Source organism: Phyllobates terribilis, unplaced genomic scaffold (genome assembly GCF_046119375.1).
Source record: "Phyllobates terribilis strain yellow unplaced genomic scaffold, ASM4611937v1 Scaffold_10__3_contigs__length_209671492, whole genome shotgun sequence".
In the NCBI taxonomy this organism is placed as follows: domain Eukaryota; kingdom Metazoa; phylum Chordata; class Amphibia; order Anura; family Dendrobatidae; genus Phyllobates; species Phyllobates terribilis.
The window spans coordinates 190,713,950-190,727,041 of NW_027362770.1; the positions used below are offsets into that span (position 1 = coordinate 190,713,950).

Below are 13,092 nucleotides of genomic sequence, written 5' to 3' on the forward strand. Positions count from 1 at the left end.
CATGTGACCGTATACAGCGCTATATGGAGGGTAATAACATCATGTGGCCATATACAGCGCTATATGGAGGGTAATAACATCATGTGGCCATATACAGCGCTATATGGAGGGTAATAACATCATGTGGCTGTATACAGCGCTATATGTAGGGTAATAACATCATGTGGCCATATACAGCGCTATATGGAGGGTAATAACATCATGTGGCCATATACAGCGCTATATGGAGGGTAATAACATCATGTGGTCGTATACAGCGCTATATGGAGGGTAATAACATCATGTGACCGTATACAGCGCTATATGGAGGGTAATAACATCGTGTGGCCGTATACAGCGCTATATGGAGGGTAATAACATCATGTGGCCGTGTACAGCGCTATATGGAGGGTAATAACATCGTGTGGCCGTATACAGCGCTATATGGAGGGTAATAACATCATGTGGCCGTATACAGCGCTATATGGAGGGTAATAACATCATGTGGCCGTATACAGCGCTATATGGAGGGTGATAACATCGTGTGGCCGTATACAGTGCTATATGGAGGGTAATAACATCATGTGGCCGTATACAGCGCTATATGGAGGGTAATAACATCATGTGGCCGTATACAGCGCTATATGGAGGGTAATAACATCATGTGGCCGTATACAGCGCTATATGGAGGGTAATAACATCGTGTGGCCGTATACAGCGCTATATGGAGGGTAATAACATCATGTGGCCGTATACAGCGCTATATGGAGGGTAATAACATCGTGTGGCCGTATACAGCGCTATATGGAGGGTAATAACATCGTGTGGCCGTATACAGCGCTATATGGAGGTATTATATAACGGTGTGTGGTCGAATAAAGCTCTACATGGAGACTATATGACACTATTTGGGCATAAACAATCATAGAAAGGAATGCAGCGCTATACTGAGTGTATGAGGCGTTATAGACTGTATATTGTGTAACTATAAGTATCTGCTCTGCTCCACCCCGTCTACATCAGAGCTGTGGCTGCTTGTCTGTGTCCTGCTGCACCAACCTGCAGAAGAGATGACCTGCAATAATAATGTTCTGCTCCTCTTTCCAGGGGACATTTGGCTGCACAGATCTGGCCATAAAGCGCTGGGCAGAAGGGGAGGATTAGAGGAAGGAGATGAAGTTGGGGAGAGTGATGAGGTTAGTAGCAGTGAGATGTAGGATATTCCGCATCCAATCAGACAGCTGTGTGCCCACGTAGCATTTTTCAAGCGTATATGCTGCGGAATTTCCGCAGCGTAAACGCTTGAAAAACGCATGTATATCCGCACCCCATGGTCCCCAATGGGATTCCGCAAGTTCTATGCACATGCTGCGGATTTTTCCGCAGCGTTTATGCCGCGTTCAAAAATCCGCAGCATGTCATTTAATTTTGCGTTTCCACAAGCGGAATTGCCTTTGTCCAATGCATAAAAAACGCAAGGCAATTCCGCATGTGGAAAACGCGTGATAAACGCGCGAAAAATGCGCGATAAACACGTGCGGAATTCCGCATGCGTTTTTCCGGGAGAGGACTTGCATTTATGCAGCAGAAATTTTCTGCTTCATAAATGCAACGTGGGCACATAGCCTAAATACTCCATTACCCTTCACTCACTGAATCCTGTTCTCTCCCAGAACACTGGGTCCTAGTGCCCTCTGTTTCCATTGTTCTGCTGGCAATGGGTGGAGATGAGCAGTTAACCCTTTCAGTGTTCAGATACTGTTCCAGCAGCTCCTCGTTCTGATCAGAGCTCTCTGCACTTTCTCGCTGATCCTCCTCTGATGTTACACACCTTTACTCCGCAGACTGGTGAAGGCACCTGGTCAATAAGCTCCTAAAGATTGATCGATATAGGTCTGAATCTCACATTGTGATTAATGGAGAAGCCGATCACTTGTTTATCACAGGAGGAGCTGAAACAGATAAATGTGCAAAGCACAATATGGAGGGTATACAGCACTATATGGAGGAATACAGGAGTATATAGAGGGTATACAACAGGGTATAGAGTGTACACTGCACTATATGGAGGGTATATAGGGGTATACAGCAGGATATGGGGGATATATAGCAGTATATGGAGGGTATACAGCACTATATGGGGAAACAGTATATGGAGTTTATACAGCGCTATATAGGGGTATACAGCAGGATATGGAGCTTATACATCGCTGGATGGAGGAGAGTATATAACTCTATAGACCTCACAGTGAGTTATTTCCAGGTGTCAGTGTAATTCCTCCGAGCAGGATGTCACCAGAGAGGAATCAGGGCTGTGACTATTTCCACCATCACAGTAGAAGCAGGAAAATACCAGGACAATGAGCGGGAAATTCAAAATCACTAACAGCTCTGTGCTCGGCCAATCAGAGGAAGGGGCGGAGCTGATAATGCAAATTCCTTTCCATCCCCGCCCTGGAAGCGCGTCACCTCTGCAGTCCTCTTTCTGGTCCCCTCACGCTCTCTATAAAGGAGGACTGCGCACTGTCAGTCATAGCTTTCTGCTGACTACTTGGAAGATGTCTGGTCGCGGCAAAGGAGGGAAAGGTCTGGGGAAGGACAGACAGACAGAATAAGACGATTATATATATAGATTACTGGCTCTCATATAACGCTCCATACAGAATACAGGCATCTATGTGCTCCATATAGGCTGTGCCCCCACATAATGCCCCACGCAGGCTGTTCTCCCCCCCCTATAATGCCTTATGCAGCCTGTTCCCCCCTCTATAATGCCCCATACAGGATGTCACTCACCCCCCCCCCTTATAATGCACCATGCAGGATGTCACTACCCCCCCCTTTTAATGCCCCATGCAGGATGTCACCCCCTGTATAATGCCCCATGCAGGATGTCACCCCCACTTATGATTCCCCATGCAGGATGTCACACACCCCCTTATAATGCCCCAAACCGGATGCCACCCCCCTTTATAATGTCCCATGCAGGATGTCACCCCCTCTTATAATGCCCCATGCAGGAAGTCACCCCCTCTTATAATGCCCCATGCAGGAAATCACTCCCCTTATAATGCCCAATACAGGATGTCACATCCCCCTTTTAATACCCCATGCAGGATGTCACCCCCCCTCTCTTAAAATGTCCCATGCCTCCGTACATTAAAAAAAAAAAAATCAAATACTCATCTCACTTCTCCTCACCTGCTGATCTGCTCTGGATCCAACGTCGCAGTCGCCTTCCCGCTCTGCCTCTTCCTGCTCAGTCAGAGGACGCGGAAGAGACTGGAGCTGCTGCGGAGGCACAGGGAGAGGTAAGAATTGTGCCGCTGACTGCCGGGGCCCTGACCAAGCGGGGGAGAGCTGGCGCTGACACCGCTCTGCTCTGCTCACGGGTCCCATAGCGCGGTGGGGTGGCCGACGTTGAGTGGGCCCATCCGCCTGCTCAGGGCCCCAGCACTTGCCCGGGTGCTGACGCCGGCCCTGTCTGCCACACTACTTAATGGTTTACAGTGTTGCTTGGCACCTCCCTATTGGGTGGGTGCCTTTTAAACAAGATGGCTCCCAGCTATTGGCTGGGAGCCATCTTGCAGGGGTACTTTTATACTGAATGCCTTCCAGCTATTACTATAATTTTGACAGAGGGAAGGCAAGACTATCTCCTGGTTCCTCTGGAAGTCCGTGACCACCTGTGGTAGAAATATTGGATCCAGCCTCAGAATGATAGTCTTCCTGAATTCTTAAAGGGTTTGTCCACTACTTTGACATTGATGCCCTATCCTACAGCTAGAGCATCAATGTATGATCGGCCGGGGTCCCGCACACGGCACTCCCGCCGATCAGCTGTCATCGGTGCTGGCGGCGGCTGCCGCCGGCTGGAAGTCCTTACCTGCGGTGCTTGACCGTCAAGTTACAGTGGCCGGCGCTTGTTACTGCACATCTGCCTCCCATTCAATTGATGTGAAAAAGACTTAGGTATACTAATAGATCATAGACTGAACATGAGTCAACAGTGTGATGCAGCAGCAAAAAAGGCAAATACAATTCTGGGATGTATTAACAGAAGCATACAGTCTAGATCACGTGAAGTCATTATCGGTCTTTACTCCTCTTTGGTCAGACCTCATCTGGAATACTGTGTACAGTTTTGGGCACCACATTTTAAAAAAGACATAGACAAATTGGAGCAAGTTCAGAGAAGAGCGACCAGAATGGTCACTGGTCTGCAAACCATGTCCTATGAGGAACGGTTGCAGGATTTGGGAATGTTTAGCTTGCAAAAAAGAAGACTGAGAGGAGACTTAATAGCTGTCTACACATATGTCAAGGGCTGTCACATTGTAGAAGGATCAGCTTTATTCTCATTTGCACAAGGAAAGACTAGAAGCAATGGGATGAAACTAAATGGGAGGAGACACAGATTAGATATTAGAAAAAACTTTTTGACAGTTAGGGTGATTAATGAGTGGAACAGGCTGCCACGAGAGGTGGTGAGTTCCCCTTCAATGGACGTCTTCAAACAGAGGCTGGACAGACATCTGTCTGAGATGATCTAGTGAATCCTGCTTTGAGCAGGGGGTTGGACCAGATGACCCAGGAGGTCCCTTCCAACTCTACCATTCTATGATTCTATGATTCTATCTGCAGTACCCCTTGGCGGCCACTACAGCTTGACGGCCAAGCATTGCAGGTAAGGACTCCCAGCCTGCGGTAGCCGCCGGCACCGATAACAGCTGATCGGCGGGGGTGCCGCATGCGGGACCCCGGCTGATCATTCATTGATGCCCTATCCTAGGGCATCAATGTCAAAGTAGTGGACAACTTCTTTAAATACCTTTCATGGAGAAAGCCTGAATTTCCCCTATACGTCTTGCTGTTGTGATTGCTACTAGGAAGACAGTGTTGAGAAATATGGAACTTAACTCTGCTTGGTCTAAAGGTTCATTTGGGCTTTTGCTTAAGACGTTCAAGACCAGACTAAGATCCCATGGTGGTATGGAGCACCTGATTGTGGGTTTAAGCCGGTAGATACCCTTTACGGACTTTTATCAAGGAATGATTGGCCAAGGGATAATCAAAGAACGCTCCTAAGGCCACGGCCCCACTATCAGTATTTGGTCAGAATATTTTCTGAGGAGTGGGAGCCAAAACCAGGTGAGGAACAATCAGAGAAGAGGTATAATAGAAACAAGTCACCATTTCTGCATTTATCACCCAGTCCTGGTTTTGTCTCCCACTCCTGAGAAAAAATGTTGACCAAATACTGATAGTGGGGCCGTGGCCTTAGAATCACTGTAGAATTTTTCTCCTGGATCTCCTTAATTCTTCCGGAATCAGATAGAATGATGGGAATGCATATGCTATGTCCATATTCCAGGTCTGAGATAAGGCGTCTATCCCGGTCAGATTGTCTCTGTGTTTAATGAAAAGAACTCCCTTGTTTTTGCATTTTTTTTTCTGTAGGCAAACAAATCTATTCCAGGGACGACCCAGCGCTGCGTTAACATGTGTAAAACCTCCATGTTCAAAGTCCATTCTGATGGTTGAATCATCTCCCTGCTTAGAAAGTCTACCACCTGATTCTTTGATCCTTTCAGGTGAACCGCTGAGACTGACCAGACCTTGTTTTCTGCGTAACAAAATATTTCTTGGGATATGGACTGGAGATGATGTTGTTTCGGTTCTCCCTAATGAAGAAGGAAATAGACAGTAGTGGAGTTGTCTGAAAATATTCTAACGTGTTGGTTTTTGAGACTTGTATCTGTAGTGATGTTTACACATGGCGTGATGATCCAAGGCTTCCTTTTCTGCAGGTTTTTTAGAACGAAGTTAGAGATTCCTTCACCCCCCCTTAGGGGAATGCACACCGGGAGATTTCAAGCAGCTCCCTGCCCGTGCGTGGTTCCAGACCCGGCAGCAGGAAGCCGAGAGCCTCCTGTAGAGGGATGCGGCTACCCCAGGAGCCCCCTAAAGGTATCAGCTTTTGGCTCTCCACTAGAGGAGGGAAGATATGGAACCCCTTGATGCTCCATACTCTTCCAAGTAAGAGCGTCCTCTCCTGTGTCTGTCCCTTAAATGGACAGGAAAAACACTGGTTGGTGGTTGTGGGGAGGGGCTATTTAATCTCTTCTGTGTTCCTGGCACTATCAAGTATAAGAAGGACTACCCCCTGATGGTGTTGTCATGAGGGAAGACCTTGGAAAAAAAGATTTCACTGACTCTGAAAAGTCACAAATTGTTAACAATCTTACAGAGGGTGCAGCACTCCTGAGATTAGCAAGATATTGGGGTGATCACAGAACTGGCAAAAGTTTTGACACCGAATGAGTTATTATACCGAAGGAGAGAGAACTTTGATCAAGAAGTTGATTGGAGAAGGGAAACATAAAGAAGTGCAGAAAATAATTGACTGCTTAGCTAAAAATATTTCCAATGTTTTAAAATGGCAAATAAAACCCAAAACACGTGGTAGGAAAAGAAATACTACTGTCACAGCTCTGTTGTTGGACATCAAGGGGCCGGAGGCGCCTTCCCTATCCCTAAAGCTAGGGGCACCCTAGCTATCCCTGCTCCCATGATTACTTCTAATAGTGAAGAAGCCAGGGCCACGTGCCTTGCTGAGCTCCTAAACCAGCCCTTGTTTGTCCCCTCACCCACCCAGGGAAGTGGGAAGTTGTGTAAGAATACACAAACCAGACTAACAAGTGAAGACATACAGGGATAAATGAAAATGCCAATCATACAAATATGCACTCACAAACAACAGAGTGGAACATTGGGAAGTAAGGAAGGAAAAACCAAATAGGAGAGGATGAGGATATACAAACAGACAAATCACCAAGCAACAGTCTTTAGAACAACCTCCTCAAACAACCAACACCTCCAACTCCAGAACCAGGCAGTATGAAACTAACACTGGTAACCCCTGCTTCCAGAGGCAAATATATATATATATATATATAGAGCAGAGGGGAGTGGCCAACACTCAGTAAGGGTAATTTTTTCCAGACCAAGTAGAGGGAAAAAATTATGGAATCACCCTGTAAATTTTCATTTCCAATACTAACACCTGCATCAAATTAGATCTGCTCGTTAGTCTGCATCTAAAAAGGAGTCCTCACACCTTGGAGAGCTGTTGCACCAAGTGGACTGACATGAATCATGGCTCCAACGCGAGAGATGTCAATTGAAACAAAGGAGAGGATTATCAAACTCTTAAAAGAAGGTAAATCATCACGCAATGTTGCAAAAGATGTTGGTTGTTCACAGTCAGCTGTGTCTAAAATCTGGACCAAATACAAACAACATGGAAAGGTGGTTAAAGGCAAACATACTTGTAGACCAAGGAAGACATCAAAGCGTCAAGACCGGAAACTTAAAGCAATATGTCTCCAAAACAGGAAATGCACAACAAAACAAATGAAGAACAAATGGGAGGAAACTGGAGTCAATGTCTGTGACCGAACTGTAAGAAACCACCTAAAGGAAATGGGATTTACATACAGAAAATCTAAACAAAAGCCATCATTAACACCTAAACAGAAAAAAACAAGGTTACAATGGGCTAAGGAAAAGCAATCGTGGACTGTGGATGACTGGATGAAATTCATATTCAGTGATGAATCGCGAATATGCATTGGGCAAGGTGATGATGCTGGAACTTTTGTTTGGTGCTTTTCCAATGAGATTTATAAAGATGACGGCATGAAGAGAACATGCAAATTTCCACAGTCATTGATGATATGGGGCTGCATGTCAGGTAAAGCCACTGGGGAGATGGCTGTCATTACATCTTCAATAAATGCCCAAGTTTACATTGCTATTTTGGACAGTTTTCTTATCCCATCAATTGAAAGGATGTTTGGGGATGACGACATCATTTTGCAAGATGATAATGCATCCTGCCATAGAGCAAAAACTGTGAAAACATTCCTTGAAAGAAGACACATAAGGTCAATGTCATGGCCTGCAAATAGTCCGGATCTCAATCCAATTGAAAATCTTTCATGGAAGTTGAAGAAAATAGTCCATGACAAGGCTCCAACCTACAAAGCTGATCTGGCAACAGCAATCAGAGAAAGTTGGAGCCAGATTGATGAAGAGTACTGTTTGTCACTCATTAAGTCCATGCCTCAGAGACTGCAAGCTGTTATTTAAGCCAGAGGTGGTGCAACAAAATACTAGTGATGTATTGGAGTGTTCTTTTGTTTTTGTCTTTCATGATTCCACAATTTTTCCTCAGAATTGAGTGATTCCATAATTTTTTCCCTCTGCTTGGTCTGAAAAAAATTACCCTTACTGAGTACCACATTTTTTATCTTGATTTCTTTTAGTGTTTCTTAAAGCCATAAAGTTGTCATTTGAAATGAGTTTAGTTTTGTGCCATGTCTGTGATCTGCTTTTTTTCAACAACATTAAACAACTGAATGAACATCCTCGGAGCCCGGTAATTCCTGGCAAAAGTTATGGGGTTGTAGAAGAGGTCCGAGAGCTGCAGCTCTGGCCGCCCTGAAGAAGGCTCTGGCTTCCGGAGGATACACTGTAGAGAAGAATAACAGTGGCCTGAAGCTGGCCACAAAGGCTCAGGTCACCCATCTGAAGGGCAGCAACTCCCCCGAATCCTTCAAGCTGAACAAGAAACAAGGCGGCCGAAAAGAAGCCTCTGTCTGGGCTAAGTCTTAGAAACAAGCAACCAAGCAAGTAGACAAATATCTGAAGAAGGCCAAGAAGGTTCCAACCTTGGCCTAGGAGAGCATGGAAAAAAAGGCAAAGAAAGCCACCATAAAGCCAAATGCTGCTCCGAAGCCCAAGAAGGTGAAGACCAGTCCGGCTAAGAAGGCGGCTAAAGACAAGAAGCCTCAGCTAAGAAATAAACTGTAGCTGCCCCGACCTTCTCCCAGAAAGGCTCTTTTCAGTCAGAGCCACACTCTGTCCCGGCAGAGCTGTGTGATCAGTGTCCGAGTGTCCCCCGCTGCTTCCGTCAGCAGCACCATTATAGCAGTGTACGGGGATATGGAAGCACAATGACATCGGAGGCCGCAACTGCAGAAGTCTCATGTAGACATGATGTAACCCTTTCATGCGTTAGCGCAGCCTGTAACCAGTGTGAACTGCGGACACCCAGCAGCACTTCATGGAGGAGTGAACCATGAGATTACTATGAGTTGTGCGGAGCTCACTTTGCATAATGATTGGTCACAGACATCAGGGGCTGAAATAGCCAATGGAGTGTAGGGGCGTGTTTCACGTGAACCAATGAGGACGAGCACACGAGTATAAATACCCTGCTCTTGTTGTTCCTCTCATTACATCTGTGTATGTCTCTACAGAGCTATGGCCAGAACTAAGCAGACCGCCCATAAATCCACTGGAGGGAAAGCTCCCCGCAAGAAGCTGACTTAAGTGGTCCGAAAGTTCCTTGAAAGTTCCTTCTGGTTGGATGGATAATTAATTCTCAACCGGTATGAGAAGGATAACCTCTGATATAGGCCTAATGAAATATTTGGGGTCACCTTGCTTCGTGACTGTCACTTCCACTTTGTGCACCTTGCCATCTTCACTTGGAAAGGTTTTTGATATACAGGTGCATCTCACTAAATTAGAATATCATCAAAAAGTTAATTTATTTCAGTTCTTCAATACAAAAAGTGAAACTCCTATATTATATAGAGTCGTTACAAACAGAGTGATCTATTTCAAGTTTTTATTTCTGTTAATGTTGATGATTATGGCTTACAGCCAATGAAAACACAAAAGTCATTATCTCATTAAATGAGAATAATTAACAAAAACCACCTGTAAATGCTTCCTAAGCGTTTAAAAAGGTCCCTTAGTCTGTTTCAGTAGGCTCCATAATCATGGGGAAGACTACTGACTCGATAGAGTCAATGACTGCCTTCTGGACATCTAAGTAAACATTCACTCTCCGGGAGATCCGCCGCTACCAGAAGTCCACCGAGCTGCTGATCCGTAAGCTTCCCTTCCAGCGCCTGGTGAGGGAGATCGCCCAGGACTTCAAGACCGATCTGCGCTTCCAGAGCTCAGCCGTCATGGCCCTGCAGGAGGCCAGCGAGGCTTATCTGGTGGGACTCTTCGAAAACACCAACCTATGCGCCATCCATGCCAAGAGGGTCACCATCATGCCTAAAGACATCCAGCTGGCCCGCAGGATCCGTGGGAAGAGGGCTTAGATCTGCCCTGGGCACCAAAGACAACACAAAGGCTCTTCTCAGAGCCACCAAATGTTCCCACCAAGGAGCCAATTCCTAAACTCCAGATCCTTATGCTGCCTGGCTCCAGTGTTCTGCTGGTAATAGGTGGAGATGGGCCATCAGCTCCTTCAGTTATATATGCTTCATTCCTAGATTTTAAACTAAATTGTGATTTACAACCATCACGCGCCTCCATTGGTTTCAGGAGTGATAATGGTTAATTGAACATCAATACAAATCAGAGAGAGTGCAGAGATGTCATTGTCTTGTATAAGACATTTTTCAGGGGATGCAGCTGCCCAGGGACTTGTTACATCCAGAGCTCCCCACTCCGTGATGGCCGGTAATGGTCACCGGTTCTGAGGCCACGTGGCACATGGATGAAGGGGTTACTGCCGATCACTAATCCTTTGCTGATTGTGGGTGGAGCCATAGACCTGGTTAGTGCTGATTGGCTGCCAATGAATATGAAATCCCCGCACAACGGCTGATGGTTTCTCTCGCTCTTTGTTCTCCGTGTAACACGTGGTGTCAGGGCGGCGGCTCTTGGGCTGTGAGTGAATATTTGATATAATATAGTCAGCGCTATGTGTAGAGTATATAATACTATTTTGAGGGTTAACCCTAGAACGCATGACCATAAAAATCTACACTTTCACATACCTGGGGCCTTTTAGGCCCGTGTGCAAATAATAAATAAATGAACAACTGGAAATGACAAACAACTATATACCTGAGGAATACCTAGAGTTTCAAAATTCTAACTAAAGTAATCTTGCAGAAAATAGAAAACAATTAACAGGGTGGGCCTGCGAGGCCCCAGGTATGCGTTCTAGGGTTAACCACATCATATTGCTGTATAGAACTCTATATGGAGGAATATAGTAATAGCAAAACGTTTTATATGGGTTGTTAATGCACTACATGGAATGAGGCATACAGCATTATTTGGTGGTGTACAGAACATTTTTGGGGAGAATACAGCTGTTTATAGAGGATATACAGCTCGAGTTACCATCACTATATGGGGGTTACACACCACTATCTGTAGAAGTACGGCAGTATACAGCACTATATGGATGTTGGGTATATAGTGCTATGCGGATGGAGGATAATGAGTTTACAGAACTATATAAGGTGCAAGCAGCACAGGAGTTTAGAGCAAAAGAGCACTATATGGAGGGTATATAGTTATACAAGTGGAATATATCGCACTATACGGAGGTATACCAAAACAGTAATTGTATATCTAACATATTAGGTGTTCTGCGCTCTGATTTTATTGGAAGTTATCAGACTTCTTTGTTCACAATGGATTACATCGGGTCCATCAGTGAAAATTATTATTTATTTATATAGCGCCATTGATTCCATGGTGCTGTACATGAGAAGGGGTTACATACCAAATACAGATATCACGTACAGTAACAATGATAGACTGGTACAGAGGGAGGAGGACCCTGCCCTTGCGGGCTTACATTCTACAGGATGGTGGGGAAAGAGGAAGAAGACAGTAGGTTGGGGGGTTGTAGTAGCTCCGATGTTGTATAGGAGGTAGCGGGGTCATGGCAGGCTGTAACCTTTCTCAAAGAGATGGGTTTTCAAGTTTCGTCTGAAGGATCCGAGTGTGGTGGATAGTCGGACGTGTTGGGGCACAGAATTCCAGAGAATGGGGGGATATTCGGGAGAAGTCTTGGAGGCGATTGGGTGTGAAACGAATAAGTGTGGAGAGAAGGAGGTCTTGGGAGGACCGGAAACTACGTGAGGGAAAACATCGGGAGATTAGTTCAGAGATGTACGGAGGAGAAAGGTTATGGACGGCTTTGTAGGTCAGTGTTAGTAGTTTGAATTGGATACGTTGGAGAAATGGGAGCCAGTGAAGGGATTTGCAGATGGGAGAAGTGGGGGGAGTAACAAGGAGAGATTTGAATTAGTCGGGCAGCAGAGTTAAGAAGGTATTCGAGAGGTGCCAGAGTGTTAGCAGGTAGGCGACAGAGGAGGATGTTGCAGTAGTCCAGGTGGGAGATGATGAGGGCATGCACAAGCATTTTAGTAGATTGAGGGTTGAGGAAAAGACGGATTCTGGCAATATTTTTGAGCTGGAGGTGACAACAGGTGGAAAGAGCTTGGATGTGCGGCTTGAAGGACAGGGCAGAGTCGAGGGTTACTCCGAGGCAGCGGATGTCCGGTACAGGGGAAAGTGTGATTTTATTTATTGTGATAGATCGATCAGGTAAGGAAGCTACATGAGATGGAGGAAAGATGATGAGTTCAGTTTTGTCCACATTGAGCTTGAGGAAGCGAGAGGAGAAGGAGGATATGGCTGATACACTCTGGGACTCTGGACAGCAGAGAGGTGACGATTGGAACAGAGAGGTAGATCTGAGCATAGGCGGATTATAATGAGGGCAATCTGGGGTACCTCCGGGGCCCGGGGCTCCGAGGTGTCTATGGCCAGATTGCCTTCATTATACGTGCGGCGCCGTGGAACATACCGGCTGACAGTGGCGGGGGGGCCCCCGGACCGCTCCCCCAGCAGCGGCGCACAGCCGCTACTTCTTCGGCCGGGCCAGCACTGCAACAGTTAACTTCCCTGTGCTGACCCGGCCGCGTCACTCCTAGGAGACATCGCCCTCTGCGCGGCCGTGTCTCCTAGCTGTGACGTTACGCAGTGCGCGCCCAGCCTGCAGTGCTGCACCGGAGAAGAGCAGGAGGACTGGAGCCGAGCCGGGGGATGGTGTGTGTGAGTGTGGGTGAAGGCAGATATCATTGTGTGATGTCTGTTTATATGTATTTTTGTGTTTCAAATGTGTTTATGCGTGTATGTATATGTCTGTATATGTTTGTGTGTGTGCGCGCGTGACTGCGTGCGGCCTCCTACTGATTATAGATGGCGCCATGCGGC

The 13,092-nt window shown here is 46.2% G+C and overlaps 1 pseudogene; it reads left to right on the forward strand.

The window, feature by feature from the left end:
* Nucleotides 1-9,309: 9,309 nt before the first annotated feature.
* LOC141164294 (histone H3-like) lies at nt 9,310-10,166 on the forward strand (annotated as a pseudogene).
* Nucleotides 10,167-13,092: the final 2,926 nt, after the last annotated feature.